Source organism: Leptosomus discolor, chromosome 12 (assembly GCF_034619465.1).
Source record: "Leptosomus discolor isolate bLepDis1 chromosome 12, bLepDis1.hap2, whole genome shotgun sequence".
NCBI lineage: Eukaryota > Metazoa > Chordata > Aves > Leptosomiformes > Leptosomidae > Leptosomus > Leptosomus discolor.
Genome location: NC_141402.1, coordinates 22,755,541 through 22,766,294, shown reverse-complemented (window position 1 = coordinate 22,766,294; position 10,754 = coordinate 22,755,541).

Genomic DNA, 10,754 nt, shown 5'->3' with positions numbered 1-10,754 from the left:
TGGAGAGGTGGAGGATGAGTCCGTGCCTCAGTTTCCCCTGCTGACAGCAAAGTAGGATCCCATTTGCAGGGATGAGGGACTGACTTTTCCTCCCACCCCGTGCCTCAGTTTCCCCTTGACCGTGGGGCAGACCCCACCCCAAGGCCTAGTTCTGAGGAGGTCCAGCCAGCAGCCTCCGGTCTGCCCAGTTTAACACTAAACAGGCTCTCAGGGACGGTGTGGTGCCGCATCCCTTGGGGTGCTGGCCGTGACACCGCCACGTGCCTCAGTTTCCCCTGCAAGGCTCCTGGGAGCCCCGGCCTTGGTCCCCACTGAGCTCTGGGGCTTCTCACCCTTTTATTTCCCTTAAAATCTCCCTTTTTTTTTTTTTTTTTTTTTCTTTGGGCTTGTTTTGGTTTGGTTGGTTGTTTTTTAAGCTATTTAACCCAAGGGGGCAGTGGCCATGCCTGCTGAGGCACGGGTGCATTCCCCGGGCTGAGGTGGCAGGGGGTGGGACACAGGTCTGTCCGCGTCCCCGTGCCTCAGTTTCCCCTGCCAACAATAAACGCTGCGTCCTGCGAGGCCGTGGCCTCCGCGTCATCTTTTGTGTCTCACCCTGCCTGGGTGGTCCCCCAGCACCAAGGCACCCATGGATGTGGGGGTGCAGGATGAGAGATACACCCTGGTTTGGGGGTGCAAGTTGTGGAATTAACCATATTTAGGGGTGCAGGGTGGGGGATTTAACTGGACTTGGGGGTGCAGGTGGGAATATAACCAGATTTTGGGGGTGCAGGGATGGGAGAAACAAAGATGCCGCAGCATCCACCCCGGCAGCCTGGCTCAGCGGCACCTGTGGGGGGGTGTGTGTGTGCTGAGTGCCCTCTAGTGCCGCTTGAAACAGCCCCGAACTCCCCATTTCTTCTCTGTCCTTTCTGCTCTGTCTGGGTTTTCCTGCCTCTCTTCCCCTTTGGACCGGGGTCACACGGGGGAGGGGAAGAAGGGACTCGCAACTGCCCATCCTCTTGTTTGTCACCCCCCAACATCCAGGCAGATGTTTCTTTTCCTTTTTCTCCTTTTCCTCCGCACATGGCATTAACATCTCTCCTTCTAATCCACATTTTTTCTCAGCGTTGGGGTTTCGGGAGCTGGGGGTGGATCAGGCCCCTGCAGCTCGCTCCTGCGCTGCCGCAATCGAACGTGCCCGGCACGGCTCAGGGCCCGCTGCCAGCCGCAGCCAAGCAGGGCATCACCGAAGGGACTGGCGACCTGGAGAAGAGACAGACCATAAGCTGCACCCATTCACCCCATAACGCTCCAGTCCGGCCACTCCGTAAGCCTGATGGATGGTGGTGTTAAATTAACGGTTATAGCAAACTGACCGGTAATAGCCCGTCCCTGACAGCTCCATCCCGAGGGTACCCTCAGTGGTAACAGCAATACAGGCGGCCGCCTGTTGGTGGGTGGCCGCTTTGGGTGGTAAGGACCTGGTTTTTATGATTTCCATAAGAGAAGAGATGGTTGTACTGGTCCTTTGCAGCCATCGCATGGAAAGGGATCTCTCTTGGTAGCAGTGGAGGTGGTGTGTGGACTGACCATGGCTACAGCTGTTAGAACTGCCTCTGGAGACCAGGCAGGGCAAGCCCAGAGAAAGTGGTTTAGTATTTTACCCACTCCTGAGTGCATCCGAAGTGACAATGGGCCACACTTTATGGCCACAGCGGTGCAGCACTGGGCTCGAGGGGAGGGCATCAGGTGGGTGTTCATCCACGGTCTCGTACTCAGGCTGACCATGCAGTCGAATGAACCCGTGGTTTGATTGAAAGATGTGCCGATGTCTGACACCGTAACTGGGATGTACAGCCACCACAGGCGGTCTTTATTGACAAGAACCGCTGGGGGCGTCATGGAAACCCCAAAATTTGAGCGTTTTGTCCTATGGGACCATTAATGGGCATCGCCCCTGTACCAGATGATAAAAGGGACACTGTGGACATACGTGGGCCAACCTGTAATGGTGAGGCTGCCCTCCCTCGGCATTGTGCCCATGACCCTGGCGAAACCCAGAGGCATATTTGCCTGGGAAGCCCTGGATGGGAGTGGGAAATCCACCATATTGGTGCCGGTGGATAATCCCTGACTTCTAACCCTGAAGCCCAGTTTCCAAGCTGAGGCCAGCCGTGTTGTCTCACAGGGACAGTGGATCGCCCTGGTGTCCCTGCTGGCCATGGTGACAACCAGGACCTGGATGACCATGTGGTGGCAAAAATGCCAGTGGGATTCACCTGAGCGATGAACTTATTCCTTCCTACCTGCTCATGACACCGTGGGGTGGGGACTGGAATGGCACTACCCTGCGTTTCAACATTCCCAGGGCAACAGCTGAGTGTGGTGCTCAGTGGAACACAATGCTGTGTGACCAAAGGAGAAGGAGTGTGTGGAATAGGGCTGCATCCACATCCGAGATGTGTCAATGCCACCTCGGGATCAGAGCAACGAAATGAAGAAAGTGGTAAAAGGCTGGGAGGCAGTTGTTGCTGTACCAGGGACTAATGGGTCGGGGAAAGTTTTGGAATGTTTGGATTTTACTAGGTGACTGCAGTTATGATTATTGTAATTTGTATTGTAATAAGCCAGAGTAGGTGTGCAGTACTGAAACCTGTTAACGGTAGAGTGCACCCCCTTGAAACCTGTTCTGTCCGTGTTGGACAGAAGGATAATTGAGGAATGACGATCCACAGCGAGCACGAAAGCTCCCCGAGGTCACGCTCGCTTTTAACGCTGGAGGCAAGAGGTGGCTGCACGACCGCTCCCAGGAAACCAGTTGAGTAACGGCTGTGGTCATGGGTGGGTTGTGGCAGATGCACCCGCCCTGGCAAAGAGCCAACATTGACAGGGACTTGCCAAAGACAACGATCGGAGTTCAGCCGGTAAGATCTGATCATGGCGTTTACCTCATGGTTTTGGCACTTGGCCCCAGCTCATGAGAGCTGACCCCAGCCCGAGCCGAGGGGGCGCAGCCGGAGCCCAACCAAGAGGTGCTGGGAGCCACTCCGGGCCTCCGGGGAGCAGCGGGGCTGCGGCCAGGGACTCTCCCGGGGGCTGGGACGTGCCCGAGGGCGCTGCCTGGGGCTGAGGGCCTCCACCCCCCGGGGGCCTTGGGTGAGTGGAGACCCCGCAGATTCTGTCCGTGAGCAAGCCCTCGCCCGTCGGTGAGTGGTTGCAGGGTCGGGGCACCGGGCGTGGGCCGGTTCCCCCTCTGTGAGTGGGGTCATCGTGCCAAAAGGATCGATGGTGAAACTTGGGCATTCTTGGGCCAAGCCGCGGAGTGTGATATTCCCAGCTGACCCCGAGCTGTACTGCACTCTGGTGGAGTGCTGGCTGCGTGGGGTGGGAATAAATCCCCGTTCTGAGCGGCTGCTCCGTCCGGTTTGTAGGTACCTCCAGGACATGGGAATGCTGGGTCCCCCTTGTGCTCCCCAAACTCCTGCCCCCCCCCCCCCCCAAGCGAGAGCTCGGCTGGGGCTGTCGCTGCCCCAGGCACAAGCACCTTGTAAAGAGCTGAATTAGTTCTGTGATTCCTTGCTGTAGGCAGCATTCAGGCTTTGTGAACCTTCATCCATTGCCTCACACCTTGGCATGGGTGACTCAAGGCAGTCGAGCACCGCGCTACAACACAGTGTTAATTGATCGGAGCCTTTTCTAATCTTTTTCCCATTTCCACTTTCAAGCAGCAGTTTATTAGTTCAGTGCTCTGTAGTTTAGAGGGGGGTTTCAAATCCTCAGCTGTCAGTGAAAAATCCATCAAACAGCTGAGGTAGATTACCTTATTTTAGTCATCTAAGAAAAAAGAATCTTCAAGGTAAAAGGTTGTGCTTTTGGAATCCCTGCCGTGGTGAAACACAGCAGAGGGCTGGCTTTAAGAGTGCGGCTGTCGGTTTACTTGGTGCTTGACTTCCTCTGCAGTTCGCCTCAGGCCATTCTTCTTCCCTCCTCATCTGATTTTCTCTCCCCCTCGGAGTTCAGAGGCAGCAGCATTAGCAGCCCCCAAAGTCTGCTCTGCCAACCACTCTTCTATGTTCATGAGCCAGGACAGGGGAGACGGGGGGACAGGTTCATGCTCCGAGCTTCTCAGCAACGGGGGAGGAAGCACAGCACAGCTCAGCTCAGACCCTTCTTCCACCTCACGGGCACTTTGAAGCTGACCTGTCTTCTGAACTCCTGCAGTACCTACAAGCTCAGTGCTGCTGCCAGTGTCTGCTCCAGCTCTCCAGTGCAGTGGGTGCTGGGAAATGCCACCCTCTCACCCGGCAGAAGGCACTGGCTTCCTTCCCCTTGTCCCCCTGCTCCTCCTCAGGGCAAGCGAGCTCTGCCCTCACTGGGCCCGTGCATTGTTACCCCAGGGGCACCCCAGCTTGCAGCAGTGAGACCTGCGCTCACTCACAGCTGGGAGGGGCTGGGGGGGGGGGGGGGGGGTGTGCAGTTCCTGGCAGTCCTGAACGTCAGCTCGTAGCCAGTGCCGGGCTAAGTCCCTTTCATGATCATCAATAAGCAAGTCCTGTTTGGGTTTGGTTTTTTTTTTAAATGATAATAAGGAAAGTGACACATGAGGTGCAGAAAAGACTCTACAACCTGCAAGGTTACACAGTAGGTGTGTTTATTGCGCGCAGATGCACGGGGGATCGCTCCTCCACACACGGGCATACCCACCGTGGCCGCTTGTCCAGGATTTATACAGTTAAAACATCACCTATTTCGAAACGCCTGTACATATTTGTGATCTATCCCCGAAAAGGCAGTTCCTTCTGGTCACTCCATTTCTATAATCTCTGCCTCGGGCTCCTCCTCAGGGCGCTTGCACAGTTCCTCCTGGTGGTTCTGGGCAGGGGTCTTCAGGGATGAAGGCCATAGGTCTTCCTCGCTCTGTAATCCTCACCTCTCCCCTGGAATCTCTAATTTGGCTGAGCTTGCAGTCCCAGACCGGTTTCGGCCTGGTCTGTCCTTGTGTGCACACCTGGCTATCCATCTCTTTAGAGATGGATGTTAGCGAGCCCTCCTTAGCCCTTAGCTCCTTCTGCCTTTGACGCCTTTGAGCCATGAATTAGGTCCTTGTTTCTGTCCTTTCTGTTTCCCTTATCAGCTTCTTTCTCAAGCAATTTGCAGGGGTTAGTGACTAATTGCTTACTTGCCTGTATGTTAGTTCTGGGAAGCAAGTTTTAATAGTTTTAGCTTTTTCTATGTAGCTCCCTATTAATATTTTCGATATATCTTTGGTTATAAAATATATTTTCTATACGGCCCCCTATCAATTCCCTCCTTTTCTGTTGAGTTAAGTGAATTCTTTTACTACAGCCGAACACAATGTTCCTCTATCTAACATTTTAAAAATACTGACTAGACTCAAGCTTCCGTCGTCATTGGTTCTTTTTCAATTCATTGTAGGAATCCCCTGTCTTTTGAAAACACCATAAACTACATCAGACTGTTATACAAAGGACTATAAACAAAAGGATAATTGTTATCATTGTGACAAACAATTGCTTTAACCATGTTAGATTTGACAACCAAGAGGTTAGCTTTTCCCACAGCTTAGAAAAATCCCAGGAGGTGCTTTCTTCACACAGGTGTAGTGAATCCAGGCACTTTGTTCCCTGAGCCTAATTGCCGTGAAAGAGGTGAGAAGCACTTGATATGGTCCTTCCCACTGTGGCTCCAAAGTTTTCTCTGTAAGAAACTTAACACACACATAGTCTCCAGGCTGTATGTTAGGCACTGGCCCATCCAAACCCCTGCATCGGGTTCCAAACAGCGGTTTCCCAGATTTACAAAGCTGTTTCCCTAATGGCACCATATAGGAAGTCATCAGTTCTTCACCAATTTGTGAAGAGGTTCCCTTTTGTACCGCATAGGGTCGTCCATATAGAATTTCAAATGGGCTTAGCCCTTCCTTAGCTCGGGGTCTAGTTCGTATCCATAGCATTGCTAGGGGTAGAGATTGTGGCCAGGCCCAATTGGTTTCTTGTCCTAATGTAACAATCTGTTGTTTAATCAAGTGATTCATTTTCTCCACCTGGCCACTGGATTGTGGCCGGTATGGAGTGTGTAGTTGCCAGTCTGTCCCTAGATGGTGGCTTATTTGTTGCACTATTTTGGAGATAAAGTGGGGCCCTCTATCTGAGGACATCACTGCTGGGACTCCAAACCTGGGTATGATTTCTTGTAGCAACACCTTGGTCACCTCTCGAGCTTTGGCTGTTCTGCATGGGAAGGCTTCTGGCCAGCCTGAAAAGGTATCAGTTAGTACAAGCAAGTATTTACACCCTCCTTTTCTAGGAAGTTCCGCAAAATCAGTTTGCCAGTGTTGTCCCGGACAATTCCCTTTCCCAATTTGGCCCATTTCTGGTTTGGGGACAATTTTTGGATTAGTCTGGAGGCAAAGGTCACCTTGCTGAGTCACTTGTCTGACAGTGGTGTATAAATTTCGAGCCGTCACGTGTCTGATAAGGTATTTGTGTAATGCCTCCGCCCCCCAGTGTCCCTTCTTGTGTTCCTCCCGGACCAATGGCCAAACCATATAAGAGGGGACTATGAGTTTCCCATGTGATGTTATGGCCCACCCATCCTCATTGGATGTTCCTTCCAAATCTGTGATTAACTTTTGATCCTCCTTAGTGTATTCTGGCTTACCTTCTAGGGTTATCTGTCCATCTGGGACTAGTGCTCCCTCCCCTCCTTTACCATTTCTTTAGCTGCCTGTTTTGCCTCTCTGTCCGCCAGTTCGTTTCCTCTTTCCAATTCAGTGCTCACTTTCTGGTGTGCCCTGATGCGCATAATCGCCACCTTTTCAGGAAGCTGGACTGCATTTAAAAGTCTTAAAATTTCCTTCACGTGCTTGATAGTCTTTCCTTGGGAGTTCAACAGTCCTCGCTCCTTCTAAATTGCTCCGTGGGCATCTACCACTCCAAAGATGTATTTAGAATCAGTCCAAATATTCACAGCCTTTCCTTCGGCCCTCTCCAGGGCCCGAGTGAGGGCTATGATCTCGGCCTTTTGCGCTGAGGTGTCAGCCGGTAGTGGTCCAGATTCTATTACCTTTTCAGCAGTGGTGATGGCGTAGCCGGAATGTTGTTTTCTGCCCAGAACATAGCTGCTCATATCTGTGAAGCAGTGCTCTACCCCATCCATGGGGGCATCTTTGAGGTCGATGCGGCTAGAGTACGTGGCCTCAATCGTCTCGAGGCAGTCGTGGTCCACTGGTTCTCCAGTCTTCCCACTAAGAAATGAAGCTGGGTTGACAGTGTAACTGCCATGGAAACATGTCGCAAATAATAGTTGCCGTTGTTTACCATGGAAACGCTCTCAAAATTGTAGGTGCCATGGAATGCCATGGAACGCTCTGGAAATCCTATTTGCCATGGAGTGCCCTAGAAACGCACTGGAACTATAGTTGCCATGGCATTCCATAGAACGGTGCAGAACTTCTATTTGCCATGTAATGCCATGGTATGCTCTTGAACTTCTAGAGGCTATGGAATGTCATGGAAACACATTGCAAGTAATACTTGCTGTTAAATGCCATAGAAACGCTCTGAAAGTTCTAGTTGCAGTTAAATGCCATGGAACCCTCCGTAACTCCTAGTAGCCATGGAATGACGGAGAAACACTCTGGAACTTCTAGTTGCCATGGAATGCTATGGAACGCTCTGGAAGTACTAGTTGTGAGGTAGTGCCATAGAAACACTCCGGAAATATTAGTTGCCATGGAATGCTCAGGAACGCTCTGGAAATTCTAGTTTCCATGGAATGTAGTGGAAGGCTGTGGAACTTGTAGATGCAATGGAATGTCATGGAAACACACCACAAATAGTAGCTGCCACGGAATGGCATAGAAACGCATTGGAACTACTACTGACCATGCAATGCTATGGAACGTTCTGGAATATCTAGTTTCCATGGAATGCCATGGAACACAATGGAATTTCTAGTTGCCATTGAATATCATGAAATGCTGCAGAACTTTTAGTTGAAATGGAATATCACGGCAACACATCTCAAATAATAGTTGCCATGCAATGCCATAAAACGGTGCAAAACTTCTAGTTGTCATATAATACCATAAAAACGCTCTGGAATTAATAGTTGCCAAGAAATGACATGGAACACTCAGGAACTCCTAGTTGCCATGGAAAGTCATGGAAACACATGGCAAATAATAGTTGCATTGAATGACATAGAAACGCTCTCAAAATTCTAGTTGCCATGGAATGCAGTGGAACCCTCCGGAACTCCTAGTTACCACAGAATGACGTAGAAACACTCTGGAACTTCTAGTGTCCATGGAATGCTATGGAATCCTCTGGAACTTCTAGTTGCCATGGAATGCCATGGAACGCTTCGGAACTTCTAGATGCTACGGAATGTCATGGAAACACATCGCAAACAATACCTGCTGTTAAACGCCATAGAAAGGCTCTCAAAATTCTAGTTGCCACAAAATACCATGGAACCCTCCAGAACTCATAGTTGAAATGGAATGACGTAGAAACACTCTGGAAATTCTATTTGCCAGGAATGCCATAGAAACGCTCTGGAACTACTAGTTGTCATGGAATGCCATGGAACGCTCTGGAAGTCCTAGTTTCCACAGAATGCCATAAAAACACTTTGGAACTACTAGTTTCCAGGTAGTGCCATAGAAACGCTTTGGCACTACTGGTTGATATGGAATGGAATGGAACGCTCTTGAACTTTTAGTTGCCATGGAATGCCAAATAAACCCTCTGAAACTATTAGTTCCCATGGAATGCCATAGAAACGCTCTAGATATACTAGTTGCCATGGAATGCCATGGAACACTCTGCAAATTCTAGTACCTATTGAATGCCAAATAAACCCTCTGAAAATACTAGTTGCCATGGAATGCCATGGAACGCTCTGGAACTTCTAATTGTCATGGAATGCCATTGAAACGCCCCTTAAATACTAGTTGTCATGGAATGCTGCGGAACGCTCCGGAACTCCTAGTTACCATGGAATGCCATAGAAAGGCTCTGGAACTACTAGTTGCCATGGAATGGCTATGGAAACACATCACAAATAATAGTTGCCGATGAATGCCACAGAAACCCTCTCAAAATTGTAGTTGTCATGGAATGCCATGTAATGCTTTTGAAATTCTACTTACCATGGAATACAATGGAACGATCCAGAACTTCTAATTCTAATGGAATGTCATGGAAACACATTGCAAATAAGAGTTGCCATGGAATGCCATAGAAACTCCCTGGAACTACTAGTTGCCATGGAATGCCATGAAATGCTGCAGAAATTCTAGTTCCATGGAATGCCATAGAAAAGCTCTGGAACTACTAGTTGCCATGGAATGGCTATGGAACGCTCTGGAACTTCTAGTTGATATGGAATGCAATCGAAAATTTCTGGAACTTCAAATTGCCACCTAATACCATAAAAACCTCTGGAACTACTACTTGCCATTGAATGGAATTGAACGCTTGGAATTTCTAGTTGCCATGGAACTCAATGGAACGCTCCGGAACTTCTAGTTGCCATGGTATGCAATAGAAATGCACTGGAACTCCTAGTTGCCATGGAATGCCATAGAAACTCCCTGGAACTACTAGTTGCCATGGAATGCCATCGGATGCTGCAGAAATTCTAGTTGCCATGGAATGCCATAGAAACACTCTGGAACTACAAGTTTGCACGGAACGCTATGGAAGACACTGGAACTTCTAGTTGCCATGGAATGCAATGAAACGGTCCGAAAATTCTAGTTGCCATGGAAAGCCATAGAAATTCTCTGGAACTTCTAGTGGCCACCTAATACCATAAAAAACTCTGGAACTACTACTTGCCCTTGATTGGTATGAAACGCTCTGGAATTTCTAGTTGCCATGGAATGTAATGGAACGCTCCGGAACTTCTAGTTGCCATGGAATGCCATGGAACGCTCTGAAACTCCTAGTTGCCATGGAATGTCATGGAAACACATCCCAAATAATAGTGTCCATGGAATGGTATGGAACGCTCCAGTACTTATAATTGCCATGGTATACAATAGAAACGCACTGGAACTCCCGATTGCCATGGAATGCCATAGAAAAGCTCTGGAACTACTAGTTGCCATGGAATGCAATGGAACGCTCTGAGACTCCTAGTTGTCATGGAATGCCATGGAACCACATCCCAAATAAGAATTTCGATGGAATGCTATGGAATGCTATGGAAATGTTAGTTGCCATGGAATGCCATGGAAGGCTGTGGAACTCCTCGTTTCCATGTAATGTGATAGAAAAGAACTGGAACTTCTAGTTGCCATGGAATGCCATAGAAATGCTCTGGAAATATTAGTTGCCACCTAATACCATCAAAAGCTCTGGAACTACTACTTGCCCTTGATTGGTATGGAACGCTCTGGAATTTCTAGTTGCCATGGAATGCAATGGAACGCTCTGGAACTTCTAGTTGCCATGGTATGTGATAGAAACACACTGGAACTCCCAGTTGCCATGGAATGTCATGGAAACACATCACAAATAATGGTTGCCATGGAAAGCCATAGAAACTCCCTGGAACTACTAGTTGCCATGGACTGCTATGGAATGTCTGAATCTCCTAGTTGCCATTGAATGTCATGAAAACACATCGCAAATAACAGTTGCCATGGAATGCATTAGAAACTCCCTGGAACTACTAGTTGCCAAGGAATGCTGTGGAACGCTCTCGAACTTCTAGTTGCCATGGAATGTCGTGGGTAC